The sequence below is a fragment of the Loxodonta africana genome, chromosome 9 (genome assembly GCF_030014295.1).
Source record: "Loxodonta africana isolate mLoxAfr1 chromosome 9, mLoxAfr1.hap2, whole genome shotgun sequence".
Lineage (NCBI taxonomy): Eukaryota > Metazoa > Chordata > Mammalia > Proboscidea > Elephantidae > Loxodonta > Loxodonta africana.
Window position 1 is genome coordinate 45,302,361 of NC_087350.1, and position 9,960 is coordinate 45,312,320.

Sequence of the window (9,960 nt, forward strand, 5' to 3'; positions counted from 1 at the left end):
TTTGTTTCCTACCGTCCCACGTGTTTGCTATGGAGAGCTGACCGCCCTTAGCCAGACTTGGAGCTCCAGCCTGTCCTCCACGTCTCTGCTGGAGATCCAAGACCAGCTGAGAGGCTGGGTGAGAACCCAGGGCTCTGGACACTTGGTTGGCCAAAGAAAAATGGCCTGTCCTACCAATAGTCCTTCCTTGTTGGAAGGACCACGAGGGCTCCTTGGTCCTTCCTTATGCTTCCCTATGTTCCTCTTCCTAAATGGGTCTCAGTCTGGGCCACATTTGATCTTCTGTGATTCTAACATCCACCACAGACCCTGTTCTACTCCAGCCTTCTTCCTGAGGAAATCAGATCTGTTCTTCTGAAAGAGCAAAAATACTGATGGTGAATAAAACCAACAAAACCAAACCAGTTGCAGCTGAGTCACTTCTGACTCATGGTGATCCTGTGTGTTGCAGAGTAAAACTGCACTCCATAGGGTTTTCAAGGCTATAACCTTCCCGAAGCAGATCAAGCCAGGGCTTTATTCTGAAGCACCTCTGGGTGGGTTTGAACCCCCAACCTTTACAATTAGTAGTCAAGTGCTGTTTATATCACCCAGGAACAACAGTGGATAGCATTTGCCGAACCCTTATACAGCGTCGGACACTGTGCTAAACACCTCTTCATTAGATTCCCTGCAACCTCTTACGTCAACATTCACTCTTCTCGTAAAAATGAACCTGAGGCTCAGAGAGGTAAAGTCCTGTGTCCAGCTGGACTTTGCATCCCTCTCTGCCCTTTCCATAGTCTGTAGCTCACCCATCACTCCATGCTGCCTTGGAAATGTGGGAGAATGTACAGGAATCCCAGAAAGGAGAGCTTTTTCAAGAGCCAGCACAGACTCAGTGCCTTCCTTACACATGCACAGACCTCTATAGCAACTTCTTGAGCAGGACTCCCATTTGAGACAGTTAGCACCTTTGAAATTCAATAATGCTAGTTCCTATCCATATTTAACCAAACTGCCTGGACAAAAAGAGAGAGAGAAATAACTGTAAATAAAGCAGGCAACTGTGCCAACAGTTCTGTGGACATACACCCAGGGCCTGAATGAGAAGTAAAAACCATTTCAAAGCTTCACATCTATCCTCCAGGAAAGAATTAAGGAGAGGTGGTGGCAAACAGGACTAACAGGGAATCAGAAGAACTGAGAAACAACTCAGGATGATGGAGCTACTGAGGACAAGCAGGAGGAGCCAGGAAGTTTGACTCAGCATGAATTTGCCCAGTGTTCCAAGCTGCCAGACACTTGAGTGGTTTACTGCTGAATCCAATCCCTCTGTGGAACCAGGCCTGCGAATCACATGTACCCTAAGGGATGCTTTGAGACCATCCCAAGAAATATTTGAGCAGCTCAAGAGACACAGGAATTGTTGTCCATCCCCCTGTTTTCAAGAGCAAACAATTAAACGAGCTAAGTCAGAGCCGACCACTCCAAGACTCACTCCCACCACCCAGGCCTGGCCCATCAGCCCCTGGATGCAACACAGGTGCCACATGAGCTCCTGCACTGTCCTCAGGGGAGAAGGAGCACACCCCATTGGCAGGGGTCACTGCTCACTGTTCAGGCAGCATACTGAGCCTTATTGTCATTTACAGCCACCGTGTCATCTTTATCATTGTCATCAGTGGCTGGCAAGAATATCCAGAATGAGTTGAGGTTTTACTGTCTGTCCCTTTTATTCTTTTGTTCTCTTTCTCTGTTTCTCTCTCTCTCATAATTAAAAACTCTGATTAACTGTTTTGTATATTTTAGCAGCTACTGTTGGTTTCTGTTATGGATTGCATTGTGTCCCCCCAAAAGATACGTTTAAGTCCTAACCTCTGTACCTGTGATTGTGACCCTATTTGGAACTAGAGTCTTTGAAAGTATTATCATTTAGGTTAAGCTGGGGTCATAGGAGCATTGGTGGTTCAGTGGTAGAATTCTCACCTTCCATGCTGGAGACCTGGGTTTGATTCCCAGCCAATGCACCTCGTGCACAGCCACCACCCGTCTGTCAGTGGAGGCTCATGAGTTGTTTTGATACTGAAGAGGTTTCAGTGGAATTTCCAGACTAAGATGGACTAGGAAGAAAGGCCTGGCAATCTAGTTCCAAAAATCAGCCAGTGAAAACCCTATGGATCACAACAGTCCTACCTGCAACCAATCATGAGGATGGTGCAGAGCTGGGTGGCGTTTTGTTCCATTGTGCATGGGGTCACCATAAGGTGGGGCTGACTCAACAGTAGCTAATGAAAAACAAAAAATCTGAGGTCATACTGGAGTAAAAGGAGCCAAATACTATATGACTGGTGTCTATAAAAGAGGAGAGACAGAGAAATAGAGGAAGAACACCACATGATGCTGCACCTACAAGCCGAGGAGTGCCTGCCTGGAGCTACCAGAAGCTACGCAAGAGGCAAGAAATAGATTCTGTCCTAAAGTCTCGGAAGTAACCAACATGGTCAACATCCTGATCTCAGACTCCCAGCCTCCAGACCTGTGAGACAATAAATGTCTGTTTTTAGAAGCCACCCAATTTGTAGTATTTTGCTGTGACAACCCCAGGAAACCAATACAGCTCCCAATCCTAATGTCTTTTCTTTCTTCCTGGAAAAAGACTGGATTTCCCCCGTGGCTTTCTGATTCAGGGGTCTATTCCTCTTCCACATGGCTCAAGGAAGGGTAACCCCTTCCCTTTTCCAAAGAAACTTTGTTGGATTAGGTCACCCCGTGGTCCCATTCCCCTTGCCAGATTGGCTGGGAATGGGCATTTGATGCAGTCCAGCCAATGGAACGTGAAGGAACATGTATTAATACTCTCTAGGAAAGAGAGATGCAGAGGAACAAAATCAGAGGACTTACACTACTGATTTCAAGTCTTACTCTAAAGCAATAGTAATCAAGGCAAAAGGATAGACAAATAGATCAATAGAAAAGAATAGAAAGCCCAGAAATTGACCCAGACAATTGCTTTTTTGTCAAGGTGGCAAAGAAATTCAATGGGAAAAGGAAAGTCTTGTGTAACTGATGATGATGGAATGGGAAAACAACAAACCTTAATCCCTACCTCACACCCTACATAAAAATTAATTCATGATGATTCATAGACCTAAGTGTAAAATCTAAACTATAAAGCTTCTAGGAAAAGAGACACAGGAGGAAGGAGCCCCTCTTCTTCCAATGATGCATCTGCATAGAACCACTGAAACTAGAGGAGTCATCTTGAAATCGTGAGGATGGCCAGCCTGCAGGCAGAGTGTGAAGAGAAAAGAACCTTGGAGCTGCTGTAATATGGTTTTCTTGCTATGTGCAGTAATGCATTTTCCTTCATAGCTAAGCTAATTGGGTGTGATGGTTAAGGTTGCGTGTTGACTTGGCTGGGCCATGATTCTCACTGGTTTGGCAGTCATATGATATTGTGATCACCTCCACAATGGGATCTGCTGTGAGTTGCCAGTCAGTTGAAAGGGAGTCTTTTTGGGCATGTGGCCTACATCAAATATAAGTAGACATTATGCCAAGTCTCATGGGGTTTCCTCACGCTGGATCATGCAGCTGGTTCCTGTTTGTCTGACTTGGGACTTGAGCTAGCAGCTTACCCGTGGTCTTGCCTGCCTGTGTTGATCTTCACAGCCTGGGAACAAGAGCCTGCTCGCTGACCTGCTGATCTTGGGTTTGCCAGCCCCTTCGGCTATGTGAATCAGGAGAAGCCTCTATCCTGACCCACAGACTTGGGACATTCCAGCCTCTACAACCAGGTGAGTCACTTCTTTGATATAAATCTCTCTCTCTATATATATTTATATATATATATGTAGAAACCCTGGTGGCATAGTGGTTAAGAGTTCAGCTGCTAACCAGAAGGTTGACAGTATGAATCCACCAGGCACTCCTTGGAAACCCTAAGGAACAGTTCTACTCTGTCCTACAGGGTCACTATGAGTCAGAATTGACTTGATGGCAACAGGTTTGGTTTTTTGTTTTATGTATATATTTATACGCTTTACTGGTTTTGCTTCTCTAGAGAGCACAGCCTAAGATATTGGGCTACATTCTCTGTTACTTGCAGCCAAAAACATTCTCATTGAGACTTTCCTGTCCTTTTGTGTTTCCCTTATATGGTGTACAATTTTACACAAATGTTCCTACTTGGGCTGTAAACACAAAACAATGTGCACTGACCTTCGTGTGGAGTTTAAAGGACTTTCAACCAATTTTTCCTATACCTGAATCTCTCCTTATGTGTTGACTTTGGAACCAAACCCCCAGGTCAGGTGCTACTTCTCTGAGGTGCTATACGTACCTGGAGGAAGGAGCTATGGTTGCCCACAGCAGAAAGTGGCCCACGAGGCACAAAGCCCCAAAGGACAGAGACCAAGTTGAACTCATCCTCAGCCATATCCTCAAGCCCTCAAGCACAGTAGCTGGCACATGGTAAACTCACTGCCGTTGAGTCGATTTCAACTCCTAGTGACTCTATAGGACAGAGTAGAATTGCCGCAAAGGGTTTCCGAGGCTGTGATCTTTACAGGAGCAGACTGTCACATCTTTCTACTGTGGAGCAGCTTCTGGGTTAGAACCACTGACTTTCCGTTAGCAGCCAAGGGCTTATCCAGTGCACCACCAGGGCTCCTAGCATATAGTAGGAGCTCAGTAAATAAGTGTTGTATGAAGGGATGGATAGAACAAGAAAATTCCAAGCCCTTTCATTGATTGTTTTATAAACTCACGAGCCTGATTAGTACATTTAAAATACAGTGAACACTATCCTAGTTCCTTTAATAATTCCCCTTAATTTACTCTCTCGTTTTATTTGAATAATCTCCCCCAGGTGTTTGAAAAGAATGTGGTCATAACTGGACAGTCCCTAGATACCTAGTCATTGAAGCCAGCAATTCCACAAGGCCCCACCATTAGCATTACTTTCTCTGTGTTCAACAGCAAGGATAGGAGGATTTGCTCTAGAAGCCCCTGCGATACGGCGCTTTGCTCATATAAGACTTCCCTAGCCCCTTCCTGTCAGCCCATTAGCTGGAACTATCAGCAGACAGACTCTTGTCACCCAGAAGATTCTGAGAGCCTTTTTCCAAGGGAATGGAAGGGAAGCATGACAGCCTAGAAAAATTACTCCAAAACACTTAAAGACGCCAGATCAAGAAGTACAGGGCAAGGCTACCTGGGAAGGGTGGGTAGAAAACCAGAGTGAGGCAACCCCAACTGGAGGGCCTAGGCCCATCAGCTGGGGCCTCTCTGCCACTAAGTAAGCCACTGCAGTGAGGGGTGATGGATTCTTGGCCAGGGCATGACCTCTCCTACTGCTCCAGACCCCTCCTTCCTAGTCTTCTTTAACTACCTACCAATTCAATTTACCCTCAGAAAATCTCCACCAAAGGATCCACAGTGTCACCAAGATGATGCCAACTAAGGCAACAGATTGATCCTAACAACTGAGCTGACCTTTGATTGAGCTGACAGCTGACCTTTGATTAGAGCAAAGAATTGCAAAAGGAATCAGATTAAAGACATCTAAATTAATGGTGCCTGGGTCTGCTTCCCAAGAAACCCCATTTGGAAAATTTGAAGGAGAGAAACAATGCTCCCCAGTCCAGACATCAAGCCATGACCTTCTTAACATAAAGACGGCCTGCTTGCCAGATGCCAAGATGTGTGGGGTGGGCTTCATTACAAAAGGAAATCTAATTATTTCTTGTTTGACATTTAGTAAAAATAGGCTAACATCTCAGGAACAAAAGCCTCAGAAATAAGGCAGTTAGTGGCTATTGCACAAACATATAAAACGGGCCTATAGTATCCTTGGCCATGAGTTTTGGCCACCCACAAGCTGTGTTTGAGAATTCCCTTCCTTATAAGGCTTAGTAAACAGCAGAGCTTGTCTCCTGGTTGCTCATTTTCCTATCTTCCCTTGCAGTTGGGCCACAGTTGTATCATCAGCTACATCCATCAGATACACTTATGCTAGCCTTTGGGTCCGGAGCCAGAGTCACAAAGAAGCTGGCTCGGTGGCAAATACCCCTTGGTGACAGTCATAGCAATATCAAGTCCTTGGTGTGGCAGAACCAGTGGTGCGAGCCCCAGCACCTAGCCATCAGACTAGGGCTGCAATGGCTTTGGGGGCTTGCTTCTGCCTGGGTAGCACCAATTATGATTCTCTAGCTCTTACATGGGCTCCCTGATAACCAGTAAACCAGTTGCTTTCGAGTTGATTCTGACTCACGGCAACCTCATGTGTGTCAGAGTAGTACTGCACTCCGTAGGGTTTTCAGTGACTGATTTTTGGAAGTAGATTGCCAGGACTTTCTTCCAAGGTGCCTTTGGGTGGACTCAAACCACCAACCTGCCAAACTTTCAGTTAGCATTTGAGCATCTAACCATTTGAGCACCCCAAAAATAATGCTTAAATTCGCAAAAGTTTGCTTCTGTTGCCTAAAATTAAGACCCCTGCTCCAAGAGGTCACCAGGAGCAGAAGGGAGGGAGAAAGGGGGAGCCATTGCTTAAGGAGCACTGAGCTTCTGTGAAGCATGATGGGAAACCTTGGAAAATGTGGTCACCCCACGTACATGTTAAAAAATGTTGAAATGGCAAATGTTCTGTTATATAAAAAATATATATATATATATTTTAAGAAGGCCTCGTGGTGCAGTGGTTAAGCACTAAGCTGCTAACCAAAACATCGGTGGTTCGAACCCTCCAGCCACTCTGGGGGAGAAAGATGTGACAGATGTGACATTCTGCTTCCCTAAAGATAACAGCCTTGGAAACCCAATGGGGCTGCTCTACTCTGTCCTATAGTGTCCTATGAGTCAGAATTGACTCAACAGCAATGAGTGTATATATATTTACCATCCCCCCAATAAAAAAGAACTCTGCTTCAATTCTTTTGATAATGATTCCAACAATCCCCCTACTAAGGAGTGGTCACGTGATCCAAGCTGAATCATTGTCCCATCCCTCCAGCTACAGTGATTGGTCTAGGGACGGCATGTGACCCAAGCTCAGCCAATCAGCATTTTTCCCTGGGATGTACCTCTGGGGTCACAGAACTCAAGGGATTTGAACCTGGGTTTGCCAGAAGCTGTGTTTCCCACCACTGGGGAGGAGACCATCTGCAATAAGAGAGACTGAAGGCAGCAGAGAGAGAGAGAGGTGTGGTGAAACCCATGTGAAATTGTGCACTACGGATTAGTAAGTAAACACAAGTAAGCCTGTGTGTACCTTGCTCACTGGTTAATCCGCCCTGCTCCCATCATACTTTCTGTGGTGTGATTACGTAAGTTGATAAGTTCTCTTTTCTTTCTTAGGCTGGTTTGAGTTGGCTTTCGGCCATTTATAACAAAAATTCTTAACAGTAAACCCAAACTAAATCCATTGCCATCGAGTTGATTCTGACTCATAGCGACACTATGGGACAGAGTAGAACTGCCCCATAGGGTTTCAGAGGCTGTAAATATTCACCGGAGCAGATGGCCCATCCTTCTCCTGTGGGGCAGCTGGTGGGTTTAAACCTCTGACCTTTCAGTTAGCAGCTGAGTGCTTAACCACTGCACCACAAGGGCTCCTTATTTATTTATTTTTTTTAACAATAAAGGTGGAGAAATGTTTTTTTATTCAGGAGATGGCCTCGTGAGCTGGTCTTTCTCATGAGATGGCAACTGCTTTATGGTTAAAAGGTTCAAATTCCCCAAGTATTGAAACACCATTGGCAAAACAGGCCAATGTCAGTCAGTCAGCAAATGTTTCTTGAGCATCTTCTTTGTACCAGTTCCTGGTCTAGGCACTTCCATTTTATGAAAAGAATCTGGCATCCAGCAAGCATTCCATAATTGCTGGGTAGAGCAAGCTAGTAGTATCATTGGTCCTAATGAATATGGACGAGAGAGACGGGGATGAATTGAGGATTTGGGATGGGTATTTTTCCCTTTTCTTTCCAAACATCCATGATTAAGGCCACACCCCTAAGTGGTTCTTCCTAGCTCTGTGAACTTGAAAAAAGGGGAAATATAATTTTGAGATGTAACCAATAAGCTCTGCTCACTGAGGGAATTGATAACTTATACTGGGAGGAAATGATCCATTTTAAATACAATTCCTTAATCATTAGAGTTCCCTGAATCCTAATTTGTTACATTCCTGCCAAGTCTCCCGTTCTGGCGTGAGGAGCACAATTCTGAACCTTCCTGGCCCAGATGAGAGAAGACATCCCGCACCCCAAGCTCCTGTAGGATGTCCCTCAAAATGAATACACTGGACATGACAGCTGACCTCTGTCTGATTCAGGACCAGCTCGGCACAGGGTCATAGCCAAAAGAAACACAAATGCAATCAATAGCATCGAAGAGTAAAGTCGGTCTTTACTGAAGACTCTTGGAGTATTGGCCATGGGAGAATTACACCTCACAACACCCGCTCAACTTTCCAAAAGCCCCCTTTCAACACCTCTCCTCTGAAGGCTTCTCACCCTCACAGCTGCTCCTTTAAATCAATCTCTTCTAACTTTCCTTCACTCCAGCTGTCCTCTCCCTTCCAAATCTTTTTTTTTTCCTTCTAATAGCAGCAAGCTCTTTTTAAAATGCAAATTAATTTAGTCCCCATAGACTTGTCCCAACTTCTGCAACCATTCCTCCTCATCAGTCCAGGAAGTCTGGGAGGGAGAAAGGCAGTGGATACCTGGACTGCAATCAACTTCGCCTCTTCAAAAATATCATAAGAAAAGTATAATAAAAAACATAAGTTCTATGCCTGGATATACCTAAGTGATGTCTGAAACTCAATCCTTTTGGCTGTTAACTCCCCCAAAGGGGGAAAGCAGACTGGTGAGATTCAACGGCATGGATGTCTGCCTCCCAAGGCAGTGCAGTTAATGACCACCAATGCTGCTGTGGAGATCCCAGCACTGTACTCTGACGTGCAGCCACTATGATGACCAAGCCACCTTGTCCCTCCTGAGTGGCATCTTGCTCCTTACCTGAGCGGCATCTTGCCCCTTACCTGAGCAATTCCTGCATGTGGTAACTCAGCTTCTCTCAGTAATTGATAGAACTAGTAGACAGAAAATTAGCAAGAATACAGAATAACTGAACAACACCATCACCATCTGTATCTAATTGACATTTATAGAACACCCCACCCAACAATATCAGAAGATACCTTTTTTTCGAGTGCAAATGGAATATTCACCAAGATAGATCATATCCTGGGTCATAACAAGCCTTAACAAACATTAAAAAATTAAAATATACAAATATGATGTTTGAAATATTTGGGATGCAGCTAAAGTAGTGCTTCGGGGAAAGTTCATAGCATTAACAATGCTCATTCTAGAAAAGAAGAAAGGTCTCAAATCAATAATCTAGGATTCCACTTTTAAGAAACTATAAAAGAAAGCACAAAATAAGCTCCAATAATAAGAAAATAATAAAGACAAGAGTTGAAATCAGAAAAATAATAGAGAAAATTAGTGAAACCAAAAGCTGGTTCTTTGAAAAAATCAATAAAATTGATAAACCTCCAGCAAAGAAAAATTACTAATACTAGAAATGAAAGAAAGGATATCGCTATAGGCTCTGCAGATATTAGAAGGATAATAAAGGAATGGTCTGAACAACTGTACAAACATAAACTTGACAATTTAGGTGAAATGGACCAATTTCTCAAAAACTAGAAACTATAAGATTCACCAAAAATGAAATAATCTTATCCGTTCTATAATTGCTAAAGAAATAGCATTTGAAATTTAAAAAAAAAAGAGAGAGAGAGAGAAAGAAACCTTCCAAAAAGGAAAAGTTCATGCCCAGATGATTTGCTGGTGACCTGTACCAACATTTAACGAAAAGAAAAAGAAAACAAACACCAACTATGCCAAAAAAAAGAAGGAAACCTTTCAAACTCATTTTATGAGACCAGTATTATTACCCTGATAC